This window comes from Miscanthus floridulus, chromosome 19, assembly GCF_019320115.1.
Source record: "Miscanthus floridulus cultivar M001 chromosome 19, ASM1932011v1, whole genome shotgun sequence".
Classification (NCBI taxonomy): Eukaryota; Viridiplantae; Streptophyta; class Magnoliopsida; order Poales; family Poaceae; genus Miscanthus; species Miscanthus floridulus.
In genome coordinates this window covers 85,367,940-85,384,642 of record NC_089598.1, presented here as the reverse complement: position 1 = coordinate 85,384,642, position 16,703 = coordinate 85,367,940, and the positions used below count along the sequence as shown (strand labels likewise).

At 41.2% G+C, this 16,703-nt stretch overlaps 1 long non-coding RNA gene across 1 annotated transcript; it reads right to left on the bottom strand.

Annotated features, from left to right (window-relative positions):
- Window positions 1–16,465, bottom strand: LOC136529758 (uncharacterized). Its single transcript, XR_010777405.1, has 3 exons — window positions 16,328–16,465; window positions 14,613–14,669; window positions 1–2,100 (listed from the first exon to the last, which is right to left on the bottom strand). It is a non-coding gene; the product is annotated as an uncharacterized lncRNA (long non-coding RNA).
- Between the last annotated feature and the right edge of the window lie 238 nt (window positions 16,466–16,703).

Below are 16,703 nucleotides of genomic sequence, written 5' to 3'. Positions count from 1 at the left end.
TTCACCACACATATAGCATGATCATTCTTCAATGATTGCATGGGTATAACATAAATATCATCATGGAAGTCATCTTCGTCACAAGAAACATCAAGCAAATCTTCTTGTGACAAAGGTAAATCAAGCGAAGGCTCCATTAAAATTAGCTCTATCATAGCATGATTGGTGGAAAAATTCAGCACATCAAGAGAACTCTCACCTTCCGTGAGTTTAGCATCATGAGCATTACCTTTGCTCTCATGTTCAGCAGGAGTAATAGGTGCATTGTGAAGTGATGGTTCTGAATTTGCATATGAGGTTGTGAGCTCCTCATTTTCTTCCATGTCATCCTCTCGCTTATGTACATTATCCTGCAGAAGGTTAGTCATAGCAAGAGGAACAACAACAGACTCTTTCTCTAAATGGTGCACCTCAGCATATGAACTCAAAACAGGAGATGAATTAACAAAGGTTTCTCGCATAAGGAGTTTCGTATCATTCCAAGTTTGAGGCTTATCAGAAGGATCTAAAGACTCCCACCAAGATAAAGCAGAATGTCGCCAAACACTAGCTGCATTTTTTATCTTCCTCCTTGGACACATAAAGCGAGTAGCAAATATGTTATCTATGGCAATTTCCCACTCCATGTACTCATCAGCACCTATACCATAATAAGTTGGTGGATACGAACAACCTGTCATTGTTAGAAGACAGCAAAAGACAACACAAAAGTATTATCCCTATCAACTACTTAGGTTGTGGACAAGGAAAAACAAGCCACTCAACTCTCAAGCGTCTTACCACGGTCTTACAAGTGTTCTTACCAAAGCAACAGGCGGTGCAATCGGTCGATGACTGTGATACCGTTGTAGCTTGAGTGTAACAGTTGCAAGGCGAACCTATACTTGGTTAGAAGAAAGGGGAGCTTGGACAGGCACAATATAGTAGCAAGGAATAACAATAGTCGCAACTGAATAGCAAAGCTGAATAAGTATCCCGAGTACTTATCTTAGTTGCTGGCCTATTAACGTTCCAAGTACCAGATGTATCAAGTGATGAAAACAGCAGGAATATGATTAGGAACAAGGCAGAAATCAGCACACGCAAACACAGCTCAAATGGCGCTCTCTATGTGCTCCTTTAGATATTGTTCCTCTTTTGCCCCTCTCTTTTTTCTATTTTTTTGGACTGTCGTTGTTTTTTTGGGGAAATTTCGACTTTTTCTCTTTATTTTTTTGATATTTTTCCTTTACTTAGGACCACAAAAGAAGTAACTATAGAAAATATGAGCTTAAACAAGTGAAAGGCATGGCTTGTGGAAATTTTAGAAGAAGTGCTCAAAATCGACAAAAACTTATGATCACGAAAAGAGGATCTTGTGACCACTTTTTGACCAAAATAAAAATCTCCGACCTCGACAAAATAGTGGATGGACGGATCCGAATTTGTTTTCTGATCGATTTTGATATATGGAACGTCGAAATCCGAGTTCGTATGCGAAAACTAGACTAGTTTTACGAATGCACTCCGAATTAGAGGACAGAACGGGAACAATGCGCGCAAAATTGGTCACGGCAGTAAGGATTTGATGGAAACAGTGAAGACAAGTATAACAAATTAGATGTCGTGGACTAAGGTTTGATGGAAACAAAGGAAACACAGCAAGACTTGAAGGTGTTCACGGATTATGATGAAAAACAAAGGGAAAAACATAAACTGGACTAAAAAACAATTTAAAACCAGCAACCAGAACTTGACCTAGGACACAAATTCAACAACGCGAAACAGAAACGAAATTGCATGGCACAATAAGGTTATAGGATAGGAAATATGTGGCGGTATATTTTTTTTGGCTTTTTGTGGACTATAGGTAATGCAAAAATAGCTACAATCTAAAGGGGAAAACAAAATTATACCTAACGGGCAACAAGGGCTCTGATACCACTTGATGTAGACTTAGGCCCGATCTTTCGAAAAGTATGATAGTGTCGATTGGTGGAGACTCGACGTTCATGATCTAGGCTTCGAACCAAGATTGATTCGGACCCCCGTAACCGTTACACCACTGCTCCTTTGGTTATCAACCACGCGAACGTGATTGACCTCGCCGAGAAGGCTTTCCTGCAAGCAAATCGAGAACACAAGCAAGAACGAGATGAACGTAATCTGAAATTGCAAATAAATATGAGGCTTATGAAAATAAGAAGGAGTTCAAGTCTTTATTCGAAAGGACTAATCGCCACAGGAGAACAAGATCAAGAACTGGGGCCCTGGTTCACAGCAAGCGGCCTTAGCGGCGACAGTTGCAGCAAAACGATGTCTGTTTCACGAGGAAATCAAGAACAAAATAAAACCCAAATCCTAAGGAGAGCGACAGCTTCTATTTATAGAGTCTTGGGCATCACCCCCCTGGACGCGCCCCCTAATGGGCCCAAACATGATACACAGTCCAACGGACCAAAAGACGGTGTCGCAGCACCCTAGCAGATTCTGAACGCTGACTTGTTTCGACGATTCCTGTTGATTCCGAAGAGCTTTTGATGTGAGACCACTTGGATTGGCTTTCTTATCAAATTAGCTTTCTATCCATATATGGATCATCGAAAACGGAGTCCGGATACGTCCTAGGTGAACAGTTTAAGGCAGATTGGTCCTAGAGGCCGAGGCAAACTTGAACTTGAGTTGCCTTGGGCCTCCACCTCGGGAACTCTAACCAAATTAGCCTCGGACCTCCTTATTGACTTAGACACCCTTGCTGGTCTCCTACCTCTCCATACCATGCGCCAAACATGGTCATATTGAAAGTGCATCTAGCCCTTTAGTGGGTTTTGGATGATTGAATGACAACGTGATTAAATGACTAACCCGTTTGCTAAGTGTAGACAGGTAATAGGTTATCTCACAGGTACTTAATGAAAGCCAAAATGATGTTTTGTTGTATAAACAATCTAGTTCAAGCACATGACAACAATGCAAATAGAATTCATGTAAAGGGCTTGTTTATTGTGGGATTTCCATTTACTATGTGAAAGCAAGCTTGTAAGAATTAATTAATGAGACATAAGGGATTGTATATGGAATGGCCTCATATTTGAAGCTTGCTAAATGGAAATGAAAAAGATAACAATACATGAATGGATGATTCAACACAAGATGTGACTTGATGGCTTGAGATGGTGAAGATAGCAAGGAAAGGCTTCGAGGTACAAAGCAAGGGTGAAGGGCAAGCGACGGCTTGGCGGCCGAAGAACTAGCTAGGGTGAAGAAGGAAGTACTTACATTTAGTTGAGGTACTAATCAAACTATGATGGCCACGTTTATGTGGAAGATCAAATCACTATTGGAGTGTTTGATGGAAGTGACTTGATATATTTTGGAGTTATTCATATTTGATGAATGGAATCAAGTCACGTGCTCAAGATGGCTATGCTCAAGTGTAAAGATCAATATCAACATGTTGGCACCCTTATTTGATGAAGATCGAAAGAGACGGCATTAATTCAAAAGAGGTCAACTCAAGCGATATAAATTCGTTTTTTCTTTAATCTTGAGTTTAATAGGTATGTTGTACTATTAAGAGGGATGCATCATGTTGATAGATAATGTTTCATAAGTGCTCAAGCCAACCCATATGAGTTTTGAGTATTTGAGCGATAAAAGAGCTAACTTTATTTTTGCTGGTCTGGCAATACCGGACATGTCCGGTATTTACCCAGCAGTGGTAAAATTGTTGTTCTCGGGTTGGTTTGTCGGGAGTTCCGACGTGAGTCGGGAGTTCCGATGGTCAGGAGTCCCGACGGCCGGGAGTCCCGGCAATGGTTGGGAGTTCCGACGTCTCGCGCTTTAACTGTCTTGGAGAGTTCAATGTGGTGGTCATACCATACGTGTTCGTTATTCATACAGGACGTGTTCGGTATGCACGACCAGAGGCCAACGGCTAGTTTTCAAAAGCCTTGAGGGTCGGGAGTTCCGACGTGAGTTGGGAGTTCCAACGGTCGGAAGTTCCGGCATGTGTCGGGAGTTCCGACACCTCACATTGTTTAACTCAGTTACATGGTTTTTAAATTTGCTGAGGGTCGGGAGTTCCGACGTGAGTCGGGAGTTTCGATGGTCGGGAGTTCCGGCACTTCACATTGTCACTGTAACTTAGTTACCGTTGGGGCAGTGTGAGTCATACTGGACGTGTCCGGTATGCTGTCCGGTATGGCAACGGCTATAAAACGGCTAGTTTTTACAAGTGAGCTATAAATACCCCAAGCCTCCACCTTTAGAGGCTGCTGATTCTACTGGTTGCCACACATGTTTTTGAGCCTTGCCAACTCTCCCAACCCTCTCTTAGTGAGTGATTGATTAAATTTGCCAAATCAAATTGTGGGTTGAGTGAAATTCAAAAAGAGAGCAATCCAACCACTTGAGCACTTGTGCATATTGTCAATCTCGTGATTCGCATTTGTTACTCTTAGACTCTTCGGTCCTAGATGGCTAGGCGTCGCCGGAGAGCACCCGAGAGATTGTGGTGTGCCTCGGAAAGTTTGTAACGGTCGATTCCGCCGCCTCGGAATCAACTAGTGGAAGGAGGAAAATGAGTTGGAAAAGACTCCGGCTAGAGTGACCTTCGTGGTACCCTCTAGGGCTGACCTTCACTGGGTCGCCCGTAGCCCCCTCAACGGAGAGTAGGACTCGAACGAGTTCGAACTTCGGTAAAACAAATATCGTGTCTCAATTCGCATTTCATTTGAAATTTGTGTTGCTCCAGCTCTTGTGCAGGTTCTCTGTGTATATTGATATCTCTAGTAGGTACCTACAGTTTGGTTTGAAGATAGAAATCGAAAGGAGCAAGTTCGGGGCTATTCTGCAGAAACCGTGCATACCGGACACGTCCGGTATTAGAGCTCTGTGCTGAAAATATTTATTCGCAGTTCTAACTTTGTGCTGTAGGATTGTAGCTTCTAGATATATTCTTTATACCTTGTATACTGTGTGGCTAACTTGTGAGGGGTGGTGTTACTCTTTATTTGGAGTTTCCATTTTGGAAACTCCCTTTACTAATTGTTTTCGCATTTAAATGTGTTAATTTTCAGAAACGTCTATTCACCCCCCTCTAGGCGGCATCCTAGGTCCTTTCAATTGGTATTAGAGCAAGGTTCTCACCTAAAGCTTCACCGCTATGAGAAAAGGATGTCGACATCTATCGAGTTGGAGCCGGTGTTTCTCCAAAATGATGGTTCAAACTTTCTAACTTGGTCAATACATGTACTAAATGCTTTTAGAGATATTAGTCCTCTTGTTGAGCATATTGTGGATGCAAGCATACCTCTTTCTACAGTTGATTGGAGCAACTACAAAAATTTGTCAAAAGAGGAAGAGATATGCGTGCAACTCAATGCTCAAGCTATTAATATTATTTTGAGTACATTGAGTGTAGAGGTTCAAGATGAGGCAATCTTCAATAGACAACCACCTTCGGAGAGTGCTCATCTCATTTGGATTAGACTTTTTGATTTATATGGAAAATCCAAATGTGATGATGCACTTGAGATCGAGTCAATAGAAAGTATGACCATTGTGTCATCATACAGCGAAGAAGCCTCACAAGACCTCAAGAGCGCCGAGCCGGAGCAAGAAGTGCAAGCAGCGCATGACCTACTGTCTGCCTGCATGTACCGGACGTGTTCGGTATGGCCGAGGTAGCAGACCAGCGAGCAGCTGTTTGCAATGATGCTCAAGCCCGATGGTGACCAAGTGATGAGTCAACCTCAGTATCTCATGATACTCATCACTTGTGTCTCATGGCCAAGAAAAGCAAGAAAAAGAGTAACAAGAAAGATCAAGAAAAGGAGAAAGCACAAGTAGATGATCAAGATGAGAGTGATGTTGAAGTTGAAGACAACTACAACCTTGATCATCTCAACCGTAAAGACAAGTTCATCATCATGAAGATAGTTGAAAAGAATGATGAGCTTGAAGAAGAGATTGAGAAGCAAGAGCAATCACTTCAAAAGCAAGAATTGTTTCTCATCTCCAAGATGGAAGAACTAAAGGCTCTAAGTGAAAGGTATGAAAAATTATCAATTGAGCATGCTTTAGTTACTAAATCCTCTTCTAGTGTTTCACAACTAGAGAAAAAAAACTTGAAGCTCAAGACAAGGCTAGATGAACTATCAAGCAAGTATAATGTGCTACAAGCAAACTATGTTCATCTAAAGTGCTCTCATGATGAAGTAGTAGAATCAAGCATCATGCTTGAGGTGGCTCATGAGGTTGTGATTACATCGGTAAAATTTTCTCAACCTCTCACACATCCACTCACTAGTACACCATCTCAATTAAATGTTTCTTGTACTAATGAGTGTGCTCCTCAAGCAAGCCAATCTTTGATTGAGCTAAATCTCATAGAAAACATAGAGCTCAAAGAAGAGGTGAAAAGATTAAAGAAAGATGTGATTCGATTGAAGGGTAAGGAGAAAGCACAACCTTCTTAAGATAACTGTGATAACATGGTGAAGAAGCTTGAGAAGGGTTCAAACCTTGATTCCTCCAAAACCCAACAAAGGAATCACATCTCAAGCAAGGCCAACACAACCAAGAGCAAGAAACATGGAAAAAGAATGTGCTATGGTTGTGGATTGTATGGACATGAGTGGGCTATGTGTCCACACAAGAGTTGGGCCGACAGAGTTGAAGCCGCCAATCAAAAGGCTTCTACCAAGGAGGCCAAGCAAATGAAGAGTGATGGACAAAGCACTTGTCTCATGAACAAGAAGTTGGGGCATTCTACCAAGAAATGCCCAATGTACAAAGAGGCAAGAAAGGAAGCCCAAGTTACAACAAGAAGATGCTATGGATGCAATGAGATGGGCCACATGGTTGATGGATGTCCATACAAGCACAGCAAGCAAAGAGCAAACAAAGGCCGCATATGCTATGCTTGTAGAAGAAAGGGGCATTTAAGTTATGAATGCCCAAATGGTAAAACTCCTAAGCCGAACACATTTGTTTATAATGATATGCTTAGGAAGACCACAAATGGAGTTAGCGCTAGCAAGGTGATGTGTTCACCACAAACTAGTGCTAAAGCCATTTGGGTGCCTAGGCACTTGTTGACTAACTCAAAAGGACCCAACAAGTGTTGGGTACCAAAGTATGCTTAGGATAAAGATGTGGGTACTTGGTGATGAGATGAAGGCTTTGGGGTGGTTGAGCAAGCAATTTGATGATAGTCACTCAATCTATCAACCAATTCTTATCATAATCATTTATATGGTTGACTCGGAGATAATTCAATGAATATATCATATATTTCATCTTCACCATTGGTAACAAGTACCTAAATCTTATAGGATAGCCACTTTGTTCGTTTCGTGTTCTATAGTTCACAAATAGGTACATTTGTGAAATAATGAAAGTGGCTAATTAGATTCAATTAAAAAGAATTTTACTTTGCCATATGATGCTTTTAACGGCTCTCTAGTAAAGCAATTCATTTGTTGAGATATAAGTATACAATAAATAATAGAGCTAAACGAAGAATCACAAGCAGTGAATTAATTGGTTCTGTCCTGCACCTATCAGACGTGTCCGGTATTACTATCGGACGCGTCCGGTATGGCCAGGGATAGAAAGTAAGTGTTTCTGTTCTTTGTATTCCAGACGTGTCCGGTATATATATCGGACGTGTCCAGTATTATAGGAACCAGAACACTAATTGAATAAGCAACTGAGTTTTTTTATCCATATATTTTAATATATCCTCAATTTACTCAGAAGTTTGTGGTTTACCAAATCTAAGTGGATTGTGAGCATCTCTTCAACTCAAATTTAAATATGGCAAATTATTTGGTTGTGGTTCAAAATAGAATAAAGTGCTTGTTGAAAGTCATTCAAATTACTTGAGGCACTTATTTAGGGGGAGCTAAGTTTCTATTTTTCACCATTGTGGACTAACAAATTTATCTAGCATTCTTTGTAGTTCTTTGGATGAAAATGTATCTAGCATGATTATTTGGCAATTAAGGTCAACATAAAGATCATCATGCTGTTTATCTTCTTAGTGGTATTCTTGTGGGCTCAAGGAAAAGGTATGTGTTTACATACATACATTGTAAGTACATCTAAGGCCCTTTATATGTTAGAATGTGCATTTGTGTGACATAGGAGAGATATTTTTCAAAACCCATAACTAACATGTGTAGGTGGTGTGAATTTGAAAAACTATTTGAATCTTGGTCTTTGTGACCTAGCATTGTCATGTGATGATTATAGCTCTCCTTGATTGTTTGATTGGCTAATCACACATGACATGGCTTTCTTAAGTCCACAATCTATTATGTCTCACTCTATCTCTCTCAAGTAAGCGAAATCTATATATGCCAAATATTTGGAAAAGAGAAAATCATTTATGGCATTAGATAAAGAAAGTGATGATACTTGGTTTGGATCAAGATTATATACCTTTTTGGACTGAGAAATAATAGAAAAGGGGATTGGAAGAGAGAAAACACTTTTTGGAATTATTTGGGCCAGCCCGCGTATACCGGACGTGTCCGGTATGAGCGGGGCTATAAAACCGAGCGTACCCCTTCGGCCCAGACACGCTTGTCTCCTTCCAACCAACCCAGCCGCCGACTTCTTCCTCTCCTAGGGCAACCAGGATTTCACCAAGAAAAGGGAGAGAGGGAGATTGCATTGGAGAAGGCTTGAATCAAGGATTGAAGGCCCGTGGATTTGGATTTCACATCGCTCTCTCATCTCTTCTCTCAAGGTACCCTAATCGTGGACCTCGTCTGATCTACATGGTTAATCCTTGATATTGAAATTCCTTTGGTCAATATGCTGCATTGGTGATATAGAAGCAATGCCCAAAGTTTGGAATTGATCCATGATGGTTTGAATCGAGGAACCCTAGTTAGGGTTGCTGGGCGCCCATATCGGACGTGTCCGGTATGGCCCAACAGAGCAGACCCTCTGCTCCCTTTTGATTCAATCCAAGCTTAGAATTGTTTGTTAGGCTTAGCTTCTTTTGTATCTATGTTTTGCAAACTTATTGACAGTTGTGTGTCAAAATGGATGTAAAACCATGGATCAAAGATTCTACGTCTAAATTGCAATTCGAGATTAAATTTTGGGCATGTATCTGAAATTTCTTGAAAAATCTTTGGATACAAGACAGCAGCCATGAGTGGACGATAGGAGCCGAGGTCCAAGCACAGGCATGATCCCGCACTTGAAAAGTATAAGAAGGCGAGACAGGAAATGCATCCTAGATTCAAGCCGACCAGTAGGAGGTCTACCAGGGCTGCCTCTAGTGCAGCACCTCAGTATGCAGAGGGGTCAGGGAGCTCTTCTTCTGACACTGACACTGATGAGTTCAGAGTGGAGTCTAGAGAAGATAGAAAGAGGAAGAGCACTGACAGAGGCTCAGAAGATGACAACTCAGATGAGGAGCAGGAGATTGAGGAGGAGCAGGCAGTACCTCCAGCTCAGCACCAGCCTGGTCAGGGTATGCATTATGGACTTCTTGAGACACGTCTGCCTAATGTACCCTCTTATGTTCCCAGAGTTGACTACCATGGAAAGGGAATGACCAGGAGAGCCAGAGATGAAAGAAGAATTGATCCGAGAGGCTTACCTAAGGTTCAGTATGATCACTGCTTCCAGATAGCTTTTCACCTGGACTTCTACTCCAGTGTGATTCTCACTAGGAACCCAGTGATTGCCAGATCTCAGTGGATAGACTGGTAGTACGTTAGAGAGTTGAAGAAGGCCTCAGTTGATCATGCTATTGCCATTTGCTAGCGCACAAGAGTTTATGAGATCATGGAGTTCCAGCATGACTGGAAGACAGAGGTAGTAGCTCAGCTTTATGCTACTCTGTTTGTTGAGGAGGATGAGAGGTGGATGCACTGGATGCTTGAGGGCCAGTGGTACAGTGTAGATTATAATGTGTTTGCCGCTCAGCTTGGCTTCTCAAAGGATGACCTCCAGAGAGACAGGATCCACACCGAGCAGGTGTTACCTCCTGAGCAGCTCGCCTATATGTATCCACCAAGAGGTGTGAGAGGAGCTATGGGGAAGGTTCTAGGTCTTCACCCTACTTACAGATACCTGGACAGAATGTTCAGGAAGACTATTGACTGCAAGGGTGGAGACAAGGGCAACATTGCAGATTATTCTAGAAACCTACTCCACAGGATGGCACCTGATGCTCAGTCCTTCAGCATGTTTGACTTTATTTGGTCCGACATCAGGAGTGTGGGAGAGAGGCCCCTCAAGGGCTGTGGTTTTGCTCCATATATCATGTATATGATTGAGCTGGTGATAGGGCGCACATTCGAGTATGATAAGATTCACAAGGCCCTGAAGATTGTTGTAGACTTGCCTAAGACAGGGTTACCTCCAGCAGGTCCAGGAGGAGCAGCAGGTACAGCTAAGGCAGATGCACCTGAGAGTGGTGCAGCAGTAGGAGCTTCACCTCCACCACGTGCTCCTTCATGTTCTTCTTCACGCTGTGGTAGTCCTCCCTCGTCTATTCGCAGGCTTTTCAGCTCCATATTTGGGATGTGCCGGGACATCCAGACCTGGCAGCAGAAGGAGAGGGAGGCTAGGAGGAAGGATACTCGAACCTTGAAGCAAATTGCTTCTAGGCTTGAGCTTGATCCTCCTAGGTCTCCACTATCAGATGAGGCAGCTAGTGAGCCAGAGACTGAGGAGCAGTTGTAGACCAGATACGACAGAGAGTATGCTGAGTTTCTTCAGCGACAGCAGCAGACACCAGAGCACCCTAACACTCTACCACTACAGGCTCGTGTGCCTACTCACTCTCAGCCACGTCCCAGTTCTATAGATGACTATGCTTCTGACTGGTGGAGTGACCTTACTGGTGGCGGCTACTATGGGTCTGCTGGCTATGACCCATCTAGCGCAGGTGGTTCTCGTCCAGCTCGAGTTACATGCTCAGATGATGAAGATGCTGGGAGAGACGAAGATGATGATGAGTGATGCCAGAGATAAGATACAGCTTACAGCCCCTTTTGTCCTTAGTTTGTCATTGTTGGACCTTTGTGGTGATAAATGACAAAGGGGGAGATAGACTGATTAAAGCTTAAGGATATTTGTTTCATTTGACTTATCTTTGTACCTGATGATATGCATTGTAGGCTGTAGTTTTTGTTTTTGAGCTTCATTGATGTATCTTGAGTTTGAGACAATTTGTATCATGTGAGAGATGAGACTTACTTATGCTTTATCTATGTATCTCTTGAGACATGATCTTTATTTATATCAGTGGCTTGTGGACTTGAGAAAATGTGCAATGAGTGCTATGTGTGGTATACATGTGTTGTATTTATTTTTCATAAGGTCTATGCATGCTAGAATGAAAATATTTGATGTGATGACTTTATATTTATTCTTGTGTGATATATCCTGTCATATGCATCACAATTCTACTTTGTCATACACATATGGACCCCACGGATGCAATGATTTAGGGGGAGTCTCCTATATGTTTTAGTATGTGCAATTGACATTTGAGGTCATTTTGTGAATTCTAATCATAAGCACATATTAAGGGGGAGCCTCTCATAAATCATTGAACCCAAAAGTTTAAATGTTTATATTCTTTTGTAAGCTTTAATCAAGTTGTCATCAATCACCAAAAAGGGGAGATTGAAAGTGCATCTAGCCCTTTAGTGGGTTTTGGATGATTGAATGACAACGTGATTAAATGACTAACCCGTTTGCTAAGTGTAGACAGGTAATAGGTTGTCTCACAGGTACTTAATGAAAGCCAAAATGATGTATTGTTGTATAAACAATCTAGTTCAAGTATAAGACAACAATGCAAATGGAATTCATGCAAAGGGCTTGTTTATTGTGGGATTTCCATGTATTATGTGAAAGCAAGCTTGTAAGAATTAATTAATGAGATATAAGATATTGCATATGGAATGGTCTCATATTTGAAGCTTGCTAAATTGAAATGAAAAAGATAACAATACATGAATGGATGATTCAACACAAGATGTGACTTGATGGCTTGAGATGGTGAAGATAGCAAGGAAAGGCTTCGAGGTACTAAGCAAGGGTGAAGGGCAAGCGACGACTTGGCGGTCGAAGAACCTAGCTAGGGTGAAGAAGGAAGTACTTGCATTTTGTTGAGGTACTAATCAAGCTATGATGGCCACGTTTATGTGGAGGATCAAATCACTATTGGAGTGTTTGATGGAAGTGACTTGATACATTTTGGAGTTATTCATATTTGATGAATGGAATCAAGTCACGTGCTCAAGATGGCTATGCTCAAGTGTAAAGATCAATATCAACATGTTGGCACCCTTATTTGATGAAGATCGAAAGAGACGACATTAATTCAAAAGAGGTCAACTCAAGCGATATAAATTCGTTTTTTCTTTAATCTTGAGTTTAATAGGTATGTCGTACTATTAAGAGGGATGCATCATGTTGATAGATAATGTTTCATAAGTGCTCAAGCCAACCCATGTGAGTTTTGAGTATTTGAGCGACAAAAGAGCTAACTTTATTTTTGCTGGTTACCCAATAGTGGTAAAATTGTTGTTCTCGGGTTAGTTCGTCGGGAGTTCTGACGTGAGTCGGGAGTTCCGACGGTCGGGAGTCCGGGCAATGGTCGGGAGTTTCGACGTCTAGCGCTTTAACTATCTTGGAGAGTTCACTGTGGTGGTCATACCAGACATGTCCGGTATTCATACCGGACGTGTCCGGTATGCACGACCAGAGGCCAACGGCTAGTTTTCAAAAGCCTTGAGGGTCGGGAGTTCCGACGTGAGTCGGGAGTTCCGACGGTCGGAAGTTCCAGCATGTGTCGGGAGTTCCAACACCTCACATACTTTAACTCAGTTACAAGGTTTTCAAATTTGCTGAGGGTCGGGAGTTTCGGTATTCATCGGGAGTTCTGGCACCTCACATTGTCACTGTAACTTAGTTACCGTTGGGGCAGTGTGAGTCATACCAGATGTGTCCGGTATGGCAACGGCTATAAAACAGCTAGTTTTTCCAAGTGAGCTATAAATACCCCCAAGCCTCCACCTTTGGAGGCTGCTGATTCTACTGGTTGCCACACACGTTTTTGAGCCTTGCCAACTCTCCCAACCCTCTCTTAGTGAGTGATTGATTAAATTTGCCAAATAAAATTGTGGGTTGAGTGAAATTCAAAAAGAGAGCAATCCAACCACTTGAGCACTTGTGCATATTGTCAATCTCGTGATTCGTATTTGTTACTCTTGGACTCTTCGGTCCTAGACGGCTAGGCGTCGCCGGAGAGCACCCGGGAGATTGTGGTGTGCCTCGGAAAGTTTATAATGGTCGATTCCACCGCCTCGGAATCAACTAGGAGTTGGAAAAGACTCCGGCTAGAGTGACCTTCATGGTACCCTCTAGGGCTGACCTTCGCTGGGTCACCCGCAGCCCCCTCAACGGAGAGTAGGACTCGAACGAGTCCGAACTTCGGTAAAACAATTATCATGTCTCAATTCGCATTTCATTTGAAATTTGTGTTGCTCCAGCTCTTGTGCAGGTTCTCTGTGTATATTGATATCTCTAGTAGGTACCTGCAGTTTGGTTTGAAGATAGAAATCGAAAGGAGCAAGTTCGGGGCTGTTTTGGAGAAACCGTGCATACCGGACGTGTCTGGTATTAGAGCTCTATGCTGAAAATATTTATTCGCAGTTCTAACTTTGTGCTGCAGGATTGTAGCTTCTAGATATATTCTTTATACCTTGTATACTGTGTGGCTAACTTGTGAGGGGTGGTGTTACTCTTTATTTGGAGTTTCTATTTTGGAAACTCCCTTTACTAATTGTTTCCGCATTTAAAGGTGTTAATTTTTAGAAACACTTATTCACCCCCCTCTAGGCGGCATCCTAGGTCCTTTCACATATGCATGGGTGTCATGTCCTCATCACAAAGGAGCATCTAGACATCATACACGGGTTTAGAACACAGATTTAGAACCAAACCCGTTGAATGCATCTGTCTCTTACCTCTAAATTTTTCTGAATTCCCAGTGGACAAAAATGTATCTCGAATAGTAGTAACGTTACTATGGGTGCTACAAATTGCTACAAATTGTCTAAAACAATCAACTGTATTCATCAACATTTGTGGCCTCTTATCTCTATTATGAATATATAGACGTAAAAACACTAAACAAACTGCACCATTAACTAATATTTTTTTGAACAATCATTTGCACAAAGAGACCCAAATTATAGAAGTTGTCATTTCACACATGACTACAAAAACGATAAAGCTTCAGTATGGGAATATTGAAGATTTTGGACCGTACAAGGATATTGAAGAATTGAGACACAACAAAACAACAAACACTATATAATCCCAAATGAGGATATCATCTCAGAGAAGTTTGGTAAGTTTGATAAAAACTACTTTAGGATCCAAATCCTTATCTCTTACTAGTTTGCGAGTATAATACAAAGTACACGATTCTGATACCTTGCTTCACCGCAAACAAAGGATTAAAATAACGCTCTCAATAGGTGGTAACTATTTAAAAAAACAAAGAACATGATGTAATAATATAACAATGGGTAAATTATAAATTGTAAATTAGAGATGCACTTTAACAAACTATATACCTTCTCCCACTGTGGCTTCAGCTAACTAGTGTCTCCCTCGACTGTTGTCTGGCTTGTCTGGCAGGGTAAATGAAAAAAATATAAATTAGCATTTTTAAGGGCATGTGCAACAAAAGTATAATATAGGTAGTTGTTGGTTGTTCTAAGTTTTAGTAAGGTACAAAGAAAGCAATTCAAGTTTACAACTAATTTAGCATCTCCTAAACGAAGCACACAACATAGCTAGAAGCTCCCATAATGGTAATGCAACAACAAATCCTCAACACTTTTATGGTCCTGTCCTACACGCGGGTTCTTTAATAATTCATACAAATCTTCATTTCACAAAGGATGTTGTAAAAGGTTTTGGGTTTAGAATACCAAGTTATCTGCACAAACCATATAAATAAATTGGGCATAGAAAGAAATGACAATCGTTGTTAATTTAGAACTTTAAATCAGCTGACATTACAACTATAATATCACAAAGAAGATAAATGTCAACTGTTTTTGTCACATCTTTCGATTGATAATGATTGTACATATATAAATGTCAGCTATACAAAAGGAACATACTATTCTGGATGTTCAACTTCCTTAGTACATATTACTCAAGATTTTGCAACTAAATTACTCAATGCATTTTATTGCTTCCTGTGCAGTTTGTTAGGCTTAAATAGCTAATCTAACTCAAGCATGATAGAATGCCTGCACACAGTGACTTCACTTACAATTTAAGTTGTGCAACTAATCTGCTAGGGGTGTTCCGCAAATTACTCATGCATCATAACTATGCCATGTTTTTCATTTTGGTTATCTTCCAGGCAACATGATCCTGGAGCACCACATGGTGGACTATTATAGGAAGACAAAGGCAGTAAAGAACTTGCTGAGATAGGAGTACTTTGAGTTAATGAGTCATGCAAACATGAATAAAATAGTATAAATTAAATGTAGTACTCTGAGTTAATGAGATAAAAATCATAAATTAAATGTAGTACTAGACTCAGGTAAGTTAATAATAACACCAAGTATCACAATGCAAAGAATAGAAGAAAAATCGTTTGAAAGTTTCTCATTCTATTCTCAGGTCATGCAAGGCTTCAAAGCTATATACCATACCCTACATTAAAATATATATGATGCTCACACAAGTACATATTAATATTTAACAGGATAGCTAATGACTAAGGGATAAAAGTAATATCTACAGTTCTAGTATAGGAAAACAACCATCCGAGTAGCACAGAGCAAGCAAGTTCATATCTAGATGAAAATTAGCACATAATTTTCTTTTCCAAAGAAAAAACCTTTTAGCTAAAATAGAATACAACGTGATGTGGATCTATAAACCCGGCCAGTAGTATAAATCTTTTTCAATCGAATTTGGCCGAGCCTTAACAGACAGGTGAAAATCACAAGTGCAAACAAAACAAGGCCAAGTGATGAACACAAATATTCAGACATAGACATCGTTGGTATACTGATCTTATCTGACAGATGAAGCTTTTTATCGGATCCAATCTTAACCGTGCTTGATCTAATCTAACCGAGATATAGCAATAATCGCTAGTTTAGCATTGACCTCCTCAGTAAATCAGGCGAATAAAAACCCGTCTTGCAAGGAACCACCCAAAAACGCAGCATCCAGATATAAATGAACCAGGCCAACCAATCACCAACCCCAATGACTCGAGTTCCAGTTCGAGCAAGATCAAGGAAAGGCTGGCGCGTACCTGAGGATTGGTGTCGTCGTCGTCTTCGTCCGCCGCCGCCGCCCGGATAGAGGTGATCGAGAGGGAGGCTTCCCTAGGGGCCCCGACTCTGCGCCACACTCGCCCGTCGGCCCAAGTCCCCAACTGCACGTGCACGCCCTTTTCTCACGGGCTCCTCACAGAGGATGCGCAGGAGGCGCCGCGGCGGCACGAGTGAGCGGGCATATATATATATTCAGTAGCCAGATTAAAAAAAAGTTATTTTTATAGCCACCTCCGTTTACCATAATTTTATATACTAATTTACGATAATGTCAATACGTATTTACGATATTTGGGTTCCTATAACACATGAAGATATTTACCATAACGTTATAGTAAATCACTTAGTAAGGAG